This window comes from Stenella coeruleoalba (genome assembly GCF_951394435.1).
Source record: "Stenella coeruleoalba genome assembly, chromosome: 10".
Classification (NCBI taxonomy): domain Eukaryota; kingdom Metazoa; phylum Chordata; class Mammalia; order Artiodactyla; family Delphinidae; genus Stenella; species Stenella coeruleoalba.
In genome coordinates, this window is record NC_137156.1 from 89,979,366 (window position 1) to 89,992,908 (window position 13,543).

The 13,543-nt window shown below is 38.8% G+C and overlaps 1 protein-coding gene across 8 annotated transcripts in view; it reads right to left on the bottom strand.

The window, feature by feature from the left end:
• Window positions 1-5,502: 5,502 nt before the first annotated feature.
• LOC307193527 (uncharacterized protein) overlaps window positions 5,503-13,543 on the bottom strand; it is a 730,787-nt gene continuing 722,746 nt past the window's right edge. For all 8 annotated transcript variants that reach the window (XM_079935632.1, XM_079935641.1, XM_079935643.1 and 5 more), the window contains one exon: window positions 5,503-6,909. The gene's annotated coding sequence lies outside the window, so the exon portion shown is untranslated. The remainder of the gene's footprint in view (window positions 6,910-13,543) is intronic.

Here is a 13,543-nt window from a genome sequence, read left to right on the forward strand (position 1 = left end):
AGCTGGATTACAACCTCATAAAAGATGCTAAGCCAGAACTACCCAGCTAGGCTTCTCCTGGATTCCGGACGCTAAGAATCCGTAGGACATAATAAATGCTTGTTATTTTAGGAAGCTAAGTTTTGAGATAATTTTTTAATGCAGCAAGAGCCCACTAACTTACTATATAATTGGCATTATTATATAATAGAGAAATGAAGAGAAAAATAAACATTTTAGGGCAAAAAATTATGTAGTACTTAATGCTGAAATCTGAATAAAGGAGAGATCTTAGACACGGACTTTTTATTTTTTGGCAGAGGTGTCTTTGAGAAAAGATCATTATATTCCATTGCATAGGTTGTACTCCACCCAAGGGGACTGAACCAAAGACATGCCTGGAGGTTCAAATCAAATCATGCTCTGTTCTCCAAGCTTTGTGGCCTGGCTCAGAGTTGCATCTACTCAGAAGAAAAGGTGCCTTTCGCTAATTCATGCAAATGTTTAGTCCTCTTGCCAAGACACGTATCTGCAAGGTTTGTCTACCTGGAGGAGGCATCTTTTCCTTCTAAGCACAAAGATAAAAAATGGGCTGACAGTGGTTCCAACGTTGGTCGGGGCTCTGGGATTTAAACTTTTTGAAGGAGTTTTTTCTAGCTACAAATCTGGCCTACCTTACTTATTTGCACCTTTCCATAAGTTTTATAATGTCAGTTTTCTGATTGTTAAAATGAGAAATGAGAACAAAATCATCTATGTGATTGCATTATGGGGAAAAATCATATGAGATAAATTTTATTTATTTATTTGTGGCTGCATTGGGTCTTTGTTGCTGTGTGCGAGCTTTCTCTAGTTGCAGCGAGCGGGGGCTACTCTTTGCTGTGGTGAGCAGGCTTCTCAATGTGGTGGCTTCTCTTGTTGCACAGCATGGGGTCAGTAGTTGCGGGACGCGGGCTCAGTAGTTGCGGGATGCAGGCTCAGTAGTTGCGGGACGCGGGCTCAGTGGTTGTGGCTCGGGGGCTCTAGAGCGCAGGCTCAGTAGTTGTGGCACACGGGCTTAGTTGCTCCGCAGCATGTGGGATCTTCCCGGACCAGGGCTCGAACCTGTGTCCCCTGCATTGGCAGGCAGAGTCTTAACCACTGTGCCACCAGGGAAGTCCCATATGAGATAATTTTTGAAAAGCACCAACCTCAACAGGCTGTTACATAGTAAATACTGAACGAATTCAATTTTCCTATCTCCATTATACCAGTTTGAGTTTAGGCACAATTAAAGGCTATTTATGGAGGAAACTGCCAGCCTGCCAAAGGCTTTCTTGTATAGATATGAGACTGAGACTAGGCTATATTATTCCCCTATCATATAATAAGCATAATAAATTTCCAATAAATAAATAAGACAACTTCTCACTTGATATCTAATTACTAGATTTATTCAACTAACATGAATAGGGAAAACAATTTACATGGCTTACCAAGAACTGAATACTCTTAATTAAAGATGTCTTTATCAATACCACATATGCTCCAAGAAACTCCAAATAATCTATAGGAGAGGATAAAATACTTAGAGAGAAAAAACATCTTCTTGTAATAAATCTACCTGCACTAGCAGCAATTAATCTCATATGTGAGGAAAAATGGAAAAGAAAGACTAAAATTATGCTCTGGTTTATTATTTAGAGTTCTTAAGGAGAGCAATGAGTACCGAAAATTATTATCTTTAGTGAAGTGGATCTAGTAGAAGAATAACTCTAGGAGTGAGCTGGACAAGAGATACTTCTCGCTGAATCTACTAGAAGTAGTAGCCAAGGGATTTCTGGGAGCTATGAAGGGAACTAAGGAGGGCAGTCATGACACTGCCTTGATTGTCACTGTCAACACTGCAATGAATCATCTGCAATCATTTTATCTTATCTCTTTCTCATTTACTCAAGATTCAACTTCCAAGAAACAGCTTGGCAAGCTTTGTTTCAGTAATTTTTATGGCGGGAACTGGAGCAGGGAGAGTAGACTGGTACATCAGTCTTCTGTATCAGAAGGCTATCACCTGGAAGTACATCTGCATCAAGACTAGAGACAGCAGGACAGAAACACTTCCCCAGTGGAAAGGGAAACTATTTCTCTACAGTCTTCAGCCAACAGCCAGCAAGGACATGAGGCCTGCCAACACCCGTATGAGTGAGCTTGGAAGTAGATCTCCTGAGGCTGGCCAATAGCCCTGCAAATAGCTTGGAATAGGGTGTGCTAGGCTGAGCTTTGAGATGACCATGGAGACACAGTCAACATCTTGATTACAGTCTTGTGAGAGACCCCAATACAGAAGCAGCCAGTTGAGTTATACCTGGATTCCTTTACCTGATTCAAACTGAGTTAATAAATGTTTGGGGATTTTTGTATGTCACTAATTTTTTGGTTAATTTTTATGCAGCAGTAAATAACTAATATGGACACTGATTTTTATAAGGAATGGTTTTGCCAATTATTTAGCTGTTGTCGAAACCCATCCTTTTACACTCAGCTTTGTGATGCAGGGCTGGGACTCTGCAAACCCTATTTCCTCTTTGCCAGGTGCTCACTGGCTCTTCCATCTCGGGGCAGGGGGAAGGTGATAGAGAGTGATGAAAGGCTAGAGGAGGAAAAATGGACTTGTTCCTTCCTGCTTGCTTCATGTGGGCTTCCTATTCTTGTGACCCGCACCTTAGCTGTGCTTCTCCACCCTGGAACATCTGTGTTTGTCATAGGGGTGTTTCAGCACCTGTAGAACCATCCTCACTGTGTCCCCCTTGAGACGACCAGTGCCAGCTGTTCAGTATCCCTGCTCAGAAGTCTGTGTGTCCATTCCACAGGGCTTTTCTTCCAAGCTTCTAAGTTGCAATGATTCCAAGCTTCTCCCTGTTTCCCCAGCCCTACTGGGTGACAGCTGCTTCCTGCAGTTACCATCTCCATGATACCTTAGTTTCCCTTTTTGCCTCTTCAGTTACCTAGTTACGACTTTATACATGGTTAACATTTCTTTATATCACATTCTCTCTATTAAAAAAACTGGTGTAGTTTTTGTCTCTCAACTGGACCCTGAAAAACACAATGACCTAAGGGCCAACTCTACCCTAATATCACAGGGGACAATGGGAAAAGGGTATTGGTCTTTCTAACCCAGAACATTAATGATTAAGTTAAAACTGGCATTTTTTTAATTGAAGGGAGTATGTATCAATAGATTATTGTTCTGTATTATAATTTATTGTGACTGTGTCTCTACTGTACACTTCAAAATAGACAAATCCATGAACAATTACCTGAAGTTTAAATTTTCCAATGACTTACAGCTCTTCATTTATTTCTGCTTCATTGTGTTTAGCAATTCTACTGCTTTCTGTTTCACGTAGGAAAAAGCTTAGAAAGCCAGGAGAAAAAAAGAAATAAAAAAGGTATAACCTTTACCTGATTCCCTACTAGCCAAAATACTGATTTTTTTCTATTTTTATTTTACAGGAGAATTCAATTCCACCAGCTGAACAGGGCAGCAACTCCTTTCTATTCTGCTTGTTGTCACAAGTAGAATATATCCTAGCTCCTGCCTCTTATTTCCTTTTGTGGGTTCAATAGGCATTTGGAGGGTTTCACCTGAGAAGAGATGTACAGTACAAAAGAGAAAAAGTCTCGTTGAACCTTTTTTAAAAAACTATTCCTGTATGAGTCCACTGTTTGAACAGAACATTCAAGTTTGAGGTTAATGACACCATGACTGTCAGTCTGGAGAAGTCCAGGAATTGAGTGATGATAATGTTTTGTTCAAGCATCTGACAGTGCGTTGAATATTGCACATGCTTTGTACATATCTGGTGATTAACCAAGCACAAAGAATGAACTTTCATGGTAAGAAGCACAGACTTGTAAAGGCTTTGATTGAGACTTATTAGAGTAGGCAGGAAACAACTTTGAAAACTGTTAACAATGTGCTCAAGGACCTAAACAGTTGTGTAAAACACAATTTTTTTTTTTAAGCAGAAGGGCACTTCATACAAATGAGATCTTATGAAGTACAAAATGTATATTAAAATTAAAGATAGTACTGCAGTAGTTGAGGTTGAGGTTGGTTCCCGGCACCTTGCTAAATGCAGCCATCTTCCTCTATCTTCCTTGCACTCATCCACTTTCAGCCTTTACTGGGTACTGTCCCAGCAGGAAAATATGGCATCTTCAAATTTGATAATTTGAAGATAATTTAGCAGAGATTATTTACAAAGGTATAGACAGGGTGTAAAGAAACCCAAAAGAACACAACACCCTAGAGTTATTAATTGTCTAAAGCAGTCTCTTTGCATTAAAAAAAAAAATGGCTATAATATATCTCATCCCAGGTGTTCCTTGTACAGTATCACTTTGATTCTTCTGACTGAGAGGTGGTATCTCTGTTCTCTTCCCTTGAATCAGGGAACATTTGTGACTATAGTAGAAAATGATGCTATGCAATGTCCATGGCTGCATCATGAAAGGTGATGCCATTTACATGCTGGTTTTCTTTGAGAAGCTTGCTCTTGGAACCCCACCACTACATTGGGAATTTTGGAAATTCAAGCAGTACAGCCTTGAAGAGGCCTGTGCAAAATAGAACCAAGGCCTCCTGACTCTCAGTCAAAGCTGAATTCCAAGCGTAGAGTCAGTACCAACTTGCCGTCCATGTTAGGGAGCCTTCTCGGAAGTAGACCCTCTACAGGTAAGAGACAGAAATGAGCCCTGCAAAAATTGCAGAATCTCTGCCAAGCCCTGCGAAAACTGCAGAATCTTGGAACAAATAAATGATTTGAGTTTTAAATCACTATGTTTTGGGATAGCCTGCTTTGCATTAATAATAACTATATTGAGAAGTTGCTACTACCCTTAGGCCTGAAGAAGAAAGGGGAGGTTTTGGTTACTAAAACCAAGAAGAAGAAAGAAGTGTGTGCTATTAATGGCCCCTCCCAAGAGAGGAAACTGGGAGAATAAATACCCCCAAACCCACTATCTTCCCTCCTGATGAGCTCCAGCTGATTCTCTCATTAGCTGAACCCAATGGGAAGCCGGAGGGTAAGGGTGCCTCTTAATATAATCCATTCAAGTTAGCCTCAAGCGACAAAGAACAGTGGAAACAAGTGTCACAGACCTTGAGGGCAAAACAAACAAACAAACAAAAAGTGATATCTAACTCAAACCCCTTCAACTAACCTGCAGGGCTCTGTGAAACAATTTAAAACCCAATGACCTAGATAGGGCACACCTATGGGGTAGACATGCCTCTGGAATTCCACAACTGTTTAAAATTCTGCTGCAGATTACTTCACCTTTGTAAAGTGATATACATGGACATATAGATCTATAGACCTACAGATAGATCAATATATAGATATAAAATTTGAATACAGATTAATATACCATAGTGTCAAGATGTTATTGGTGATTATCATTTAAAAATTTTTCTTTCTTTTGCTTTATCTGTTTTGTTTTTCTACAATGAGCAAGTACTAGTTTTGTCATTCTCAAACTCATTAAGCAAAAAAAAGCCTCAACAGAGACTGTTTTTCAAGTTTGTGATGCTCTTCTTGATTTATAATGTAAATCATCCTGGGAGAGGGTGAGTAGCCTAAAATTTAGGCCATCAGTCCTTCACAGGGCGATAGGAATATTTTTAAAGACTTTGTTGAAGGTAGGCTTTGACGGAATTGCTAAAGGAAGGATTTGTGGAGAAAGGAAGAGGAGGTAAAGGTGAAGAGATACAATGAAATGACCAGACAGGGATTAAAAGAGGTAAGTTTCTGAGTCTAAAGAAAATCTTTGAATACTCTAGTTTGGCCAACAGCCAGACTAGGACTACTGTTTGAAGAACAATGTCAATGGGTAACAGCAGGAGATCACAATGGCTGCTGTATGTAGGGTTTTTTTGGCCCACATCCAACTCAGTACTTCTCTCAGCTGCTTGTCTGCCTGGTTCTCCAAGATCCTTTGTTATTCTCTGAGAGTGGCTGAAACACTCAAGATTCACAAAAAGTAATTGTGCCAATGTCTTCATCTGAAACCCTGTACTTAAGAATCATGTGTCTGAAAAGCAGTGACCCCAATTTAAAACACTAACCTCACTGTGAGGTCCCCATCCAACTAGACAGAGGCTGAACGGCCTAGATGTGTTTGGGCTTTCAGCACATTCACTCTTTCATTGCACTCAGACCTTCTAAGAGATAGGACTCAAAGAACTTGGAACTATATTTTGGATTGTTTGGAAGAATCTTATTAAACATTTCCTCCAAAGCAGTAATCCAGGCTTTTGAGAGACAGCACGACACTTAAATGAATTATTCATGCAAGACTCTGCAAGATGGGCAAGTTTCCTGCCAAGAGATGCACAGCAAGGGGTGTTATAAAACTGAAATTGGTATGTGTAGAGGGGAGCTGATGGAGAAGATTTCAAAAGATGATCTCTTTGATGGGGAAAAAAAAAGAAAACCCTGTAGACCTTTAAAGCTTGCTTTCACAGCAGAGAGCTTTCTAAATGCTCTGATTCCCTCCTGCCATTCCTTGTCTTTCCATAGCCCAAGATGCTAAAACATAGTTCTCCCCTAAGTTTAATTAGAATAAGAAAGCAGTTATGAAATAGACCAATCAGTTCTGAAAGGACCCGTTGGCATTTCATTGTGTGACTCCCGGTACTACATTTTGTGCAGATGAAAGGGGCTTGAATGGCAAAGTTACTGTGGTGGCGGCGAAGACTCTATCTTAAACAAACAAGCAGGGAGCACATGCCCGCATGCCTGCCTGACTGCGCGCAGACTAGAAACTTAACTTCAGCGTTGACATATGGCAGCGGTACAATGGCGATTACCAGTCCAAGGATTAAAGCCTTTGAGTTTTCCCCCACGTTTGCAGGATTTAATACTTTGTTGCAGCCCTCTGCATCTGTAAATGAATAAAGCTTATGTCATTGATGGTACATCCCGCTGAACAGCAGTAAGTAAGCTCACAACAGAGATAAAAGAAGCCATACCCGGTTAAGCAGTCATAAGAATAAATACAAACTACAGATATTATTTGTCTGCTCAGGCCATACAATTTCTGGGTGCACAAATCATTCAGCACTGAATAGTCCTGATAATGGCATTATGAATAATGCAAACCTTTAGCAGTACAAGGGAGGCCATCATTAATGCAAAGCTTCTCCAATGACTCTGAAAATGCTCTTTTTATTTTAATTTATATCTTAGTGAATGTCAAGTACACACCATCCACAATTAGGCTGGAGAGCGTAACAACCATTTATTCTAATTTGGTCTCAATTAGGGATTTGGTGGCAACCCCATCTTCCCGTTCAGCAAATCGCAGAATGATAGTCTTCAGGTTATTTTCCCATTTCTGACAATCTAAGAAATAGCAGCTGGAAAGTAATGAAAAATACATGTGTGTTTGAGGTTCCTGCTCTTTCCAAAATGGTCTTAAACATCGTGTACATAATTTTTAGACAAACACAAAAATGTTCTACTACAATGAACTACAGAACATGTAAATACCTTCCTAGACTCTAAAAATGTGCACAACCAAATCTTGTAACTTTGACTGGAATGAGACTGCAAATGGACAATGGGAAATAAAATGTTCTGGGTGATGGTTTCATTTTCAAGGTGTTACACCAGAACTATTTATTCGTGGCTGGGGATTTGCTGATTAGGCTTGTGCTGAAGTTACGAAATTTCCCACTGGAAGTTGTTTCAGGTTCTAAATGACTGGGATGGTTTTTTTTCTTAAAGATAAGCATGACTGGAGTTCAAAAGGAACAGCATTTCCATTCTACAAATCTATGGTCTTGGGGATGTTTGGAAAATATTCAAAGCTGACTTCCATGCTCCTAAATTTTACAATTAAACTCAATTCCTGATCTGTCAAGCTAGTTCAATTATGATTATGATTAATGAAGAAGCACAAATTCCCTTATTCTAGATTTGATACTCCACTTTTGAGTGCTTTCTTGAACATTGGTGGTCCATCATATTTATTGGATGTTATTAACTATAAAAATTAGATAATAAAGGCAGTAACTTGGCCATTTCCTAATTTAAATACACAAACTTTAAAAATACAGTGCATAACATTCCTCTGGAATCACTAAGTAATAGACTATATATACAGAAGAAAAAATATTCTTCAGATCAACTGAGTGAGTAGATAAAAGACTATCCAGAAGTGTCTTCCATCTATATTAAGGTGGGTTATAAATATCATACAATTTAAAAAAAAAATGCCAAATGACTTCTAGTTGTCATTTGCCAACTATTAGATAATATGAGAAATAAGTAAAAACTACAATTAGGTACACAGAATGACAAATTATGCTGTAAACCAAGTTATCACCTCTGGAAATTTCAGTTTTTTAAATCTTAGAAAATTGGCAGTCATTTTTTAGACTTTGGTCCATGACGTCTCAGGTGATTAATATCATAGACACATGCCCAAAGTACATCAAGAAAGAAGATGATGCTTTTGGTTCTTTTCATATTTTGGTAAACTCATAACTGATCAAGAAGTATGATCATAGGGCTTCCCTGGTGGCGCAGTGGTTGAGAGTCTGCCTGCCGATGCAGGCGACACGGGTTCGTGCCCCAGTCCGGGAGAATCCCACATGCCGCGGAGCGGCTGGGCCCATGAGCCATGGCCGCTGGGTCTGCGCGTCTGGACCCTGTGCTCCGCAACGGGAGAGGCCACAACAGTGAGAGGCCCGCATGCCACAAAAAAAAAAAAAAAAAGAAGTATGATCATAAAACACTAGTATTAAATATAGCTGGCACAATTTTAGCATTTTAATTATATAATTTTTGCATAAGTTATGTCTATGCAAACACAACAAATTAGATTAGAAATAAATACAAAGCTGCCCCAGCTTGTTAGTGTCAAACATGACATTGTTCATTACACAGAGCACCAACATTTCCAGTGAATACAGCCTTTGTGTTTTGAATTTGTTTTAGGAAAAACAATCTTCATCTAAGAGAAGTTCGTAAGAGAGACGCTAGAAAAATATTTGTGCATCACATACTCTGAAATTTCACATTATGTTTTTGTTTTGATAGAGCTCCCTAACGTGAATGAAACTTTTCTACAGTTTTACATAAATTGAACAGTTACTGGTTGACATAAGAATGTATCTCAAGCTCGTCCACATGCTATCTGTCATTCTAACATTTAGCCAATATCTAATAATTGCTGAACATGTCCACTTGAAACATATCCGAATTCATTACAACAAAACAGAATTGATAAACACCTAGAAGGCTTCTGTCATCTGCTTATTTTATTTTAGAAATTGACAATATTAAATTTTTTTTTTTTTGTGCTTCGTTCCTGTAGTTGCTGTTATTATTGATAACAGGGTTAAGTCAGATTCTCCTAGTGCCTAGAATCCCATTGGCACCTCTGGCTTTTACATTCATTTTTTTTTTAGGCAATCAGGATCCCATTCGGTAAACAGAGCCACTAAGTGAAAAGTGTCTGCATAACAGAATCTTCCAAATTGTTCTATTTTATTTTATTTTTAATATTTATTTATTTGTTAGCTGCGTCGGGTCTTAGTTGTGGCACACAGGATCTTTCCTTGCGGCGCATGGGCTTAATTGCCCTGTGACATGTGGGATCTTAGTTCCCCAACCAGGGATCAAACCGGTGTCCCCTGCATTGCAAGGCAAATCTGCACTGGACTGCCAGGGAAGTCCCCCAAAATGTTCTATTTTAAATAAGGGAGTAGCCAAGGGACTGTGAAAATTAAGCACTCTGGTACTTTTTTTTTTTTTTTAACATATCTCACACATTTTTTCATTCATTCATTTAAAACATAATACAATCTGGGCATTGACCTATGCTAAGGGTTACAAAATTGAATGAAATAGGGCAGTTATCAAGGAACTTAGATTCTAGTTGGAAGGTCAGATGAGTGCAGAGTGAAAAAAAAGACAGTAATCCTTAGTTAGATGGCAAGATGTTGCAAAACAGCTTTCCAAATAGGTGATTGATGCTCACATTTGAACTGGAAGGAAAAGTCACAGTCAAATAAAAAGTAAGGGCTGCAGTAATCAAGCCAAAGAAAAAGTATTTCTAGAGGGACACACAACTGTACCATGACCGAGGAAATCCCAGTCACGACAAAATGTTGATAAAGGAAAACAAAGCCCATTTTTAGCCAGACAGTAGCACACAGTGAGTAAAATGTACCTTCTGTAACTTGAACGGCTGATTTTCGAACAAAGTCCTCCTTATATAGCAAGTAATAAACCTGAGGATACCTTGGTTAACCCCAGAGATGTTAAGCAGAGTTTCATAATACAGTTTCAGAGAAGATTTAGTTAAATTAATGACAGGGAAATAAACTCTAAGAGTAAAATCATAACAAATAATAAAAACAGCAACACTGTACATTCATAACACAGTCAATACACCCTTATATATTAACTGATTAAATCCTCACAATACTCTTTCAAAATTGATACTGTCATTGCCAATTTACAGAGGAAAAAACTGAGGCCCAGAAATTTAATGGAGGTATGCTAGATTTTAGAAGGATATATTTCTGAACCTTTAAGCGTGATATCACAGAGGGACAGCTAAGATTTTTCCTGGAATTTTGCATGAATAGAGAGAAAACAGACTTCTTCATAGGCTCTGACTCAGTACAGTAATTTTAACTATTTTTTCAAGCAGTGGCCATTCAATGATTTCTAGCCGTTAGGATCTGCATTAGAATCACCAGTAATTCTTCCTAAGATCAGGTTTTTTTGCCAGCTGGGCTTCAATATGCTTATTTTGGACTTGGCAAACCTTGAGGATATGGAAATTCACAAAGTGGGTCGGAAACGTCATTGGTATTTTTAGGACATATCCATCACTTGCTCCAAAACACAACTTCAGGAATGCGGTCCACAATGAACTCAGACTCACATACTATTGCACAGGTGAAGAAAATAAAATAATTTCCCAGACTACTCAGTTATAATGGATTTATGAATACTTAATATTTTTCTAGGCCCTGTTTGATTTTGTCTGCATACTATGTGCTAGGTACTCTGATCTAGGTAGGATATCAAATTAAAACAACTTCATAGGAGAAAGATGAATTATTGAGCCATAATTTCGAACTGAGTTTCTGGTCAACCCACAAACCACCTGAGCTTTGCACTCATGTTTTCTGTTGTCATCGGTGACTCTCTAAGGAATTACAGCATCTCATAATTCAGACTTGTTTATTCCAGGGTTAACAGCACAGAAAGCGAACATCGTTTTATGCTTATATGGTTGCATATTAAAAGTGTTGGAGATGATGTTTGTCCTTGTATCTCAGTACAAATAAAAACAGTCAATAGATGGATTTTGTACTTTCTAAAATGTTTATTGTGTGACACCTGTGTACACAACACAACTGGATGCCATGGGCAGAAAGCTAGTGCAACATAAGTACAATCCAGCTGAGAAAAAAGGACGATATGTGTGTACTTCTATAAACACTTATTTTAAGAATGAAAAATAATGATAAAACTGCCTACTGACAAAGTTGTAAACATTTAATGAAAATGGAATAACTGTTGAAATGATGAAAACTAATGGAGTTATCCAAGTGAAAAACTGAGATGGCTATTGTCAGCGTAGAGTTTTGGAAGAACCAAACTTCACCCAGTTATTCTTTTACTGAAGACTCCTGGGGGCAGGCAGAAATTTACCTCTGCTAACACAAATTTATGATGGAAATTTCTTTAAAGGATACAGAAAAGTCTCATGGAATCCAAGGGCAGGAGGGTAGCCGGCCTCACATAGTATAGAACTAGGAACCAGAACGCCCGTAGGAAACATCCTTCCCACATCCCATGGCTCTTACTCTCTCTTTCTGGAACCACATGGGCTCTCATTTCTGCCGCCTGATACTCTAGTCAGTCCGTCCGAGTCTGAAACCCAGCTTTGTCCCTTACTCTCTTAGCCAGGGCAAATGATGTAACCACTATTGCTCCATCTTTCTCATCCATTAAGTGGGGTCATAATAAAAGTGCCCACTTCATTTGGTTGTCAAGAGCATGAAATGAATAGGCACCATTATTCTCTATTCTCTGGAATTTTCCACAACAGGGCTTTTCTGGAACTCGAGTTTTGTGAGAAGTTATGAAAAATGTGCAGTGGGTTGGAGCTAGTTATCTAGGCATATCTACTGCAAGATTACTAAGAACCTAATTTGGACCAGGGTAAGGAAACTGAGGCATGTGCTACTGGAGCGAAATTTTAACAGGTACCAAAAAAATTCAGGAATCAAGAGAAATATTTTAATGCAATAATAAAAAAAGAATCAGTAAACTATAGGCTGCAGGCTGTGAGGTGAATGAGGAAGGGCTGTGAAATGTAGTACTGCATTCCATATTCATTTGCAATTTCGATATAGCATCTATCATGGATTTTTTGCATTAAAATTGATTTTAAATTAATATTCCATTAAATATTATTTATTTTGATTACTGCATTTTGGGGCACCTGCTTAAGTTTCAGGCCCGAGATGAGGGCCTCACTCACCTCACCCTGGTCCTAGTTCTGTGATGTTCATTTTGAATTAGCAAGTCTGTATATACCATTTTATTAATGGGAGTGATCACAGAACTCTTCTCAGCATGGAGCATGAAGGACTAGCCTTTACTGGCAAAAGACAGCCAGGGAAACAATAATCCCAAATTGCCCAAAAATTGCCCAAGCACTTTTAGCCCGTCTGCCTCTGACACAGGGCAGAGAGTAGCAAAGAGAGGGCAGATGGATTTCAATAAAATAAAATTTGGTGGATCTAGGTTTTTCGGGCCAGTAACTTATACCCTGACATACACCCAGAATTGGTTTGGCAGCCACGGCAGAGAGGATCACAACTGGGTGGCCCATGTGCAGTGAGTTAGTCTTATTCTGAACTAGAACTCATTCCCAGCCACCTTTCAAGCAGAGGGCAAGGCTTAAGCCTGATTTATTATGTAAGTGAAAAGGATGAGGGCAATTCTAAGTGGATTAGGAAGAAATGGCTCTAGGGCCAACTCCTATGGTAATTTGGGACCCCCAAACAGTAAGGCTGACTAACTCAGTGCAATCTATGGAAACATCCAGGCAGAATATAAGCAAATGAACAGAATTTCAAGCAGACACCCTTTCCTTATCCCAGCTTCCAATAAAATATCTCCCCTTCTTCATCTGAAGCATCATAGAACATATCCCTCCATTATTTAGGCCTTATCATAGTTTGTCTTGGTTTATAGCTATTTGTCAGAAGACCTGAGTTTGAGTCCTGACTATGCTTTTGGTAACTCTGCCTCCTCAAGAAAGTCTCTAGCTTAGATTTCTCAAATACAAAATATTATAATGGTGTCCTGGTATTCCATTATGTCACAGTAGAAACTGGATATAATTTCTAGTTTCAGAAAGAAAAAAAATGGGTGTCAAAGTGCTATATTAAACTCTTAAGCCATCCATAAATAACACACAATTCAAACGTCAATTTTTTTGATTGAGCCCTTTGATCAGAAATTATATTACTCATTAC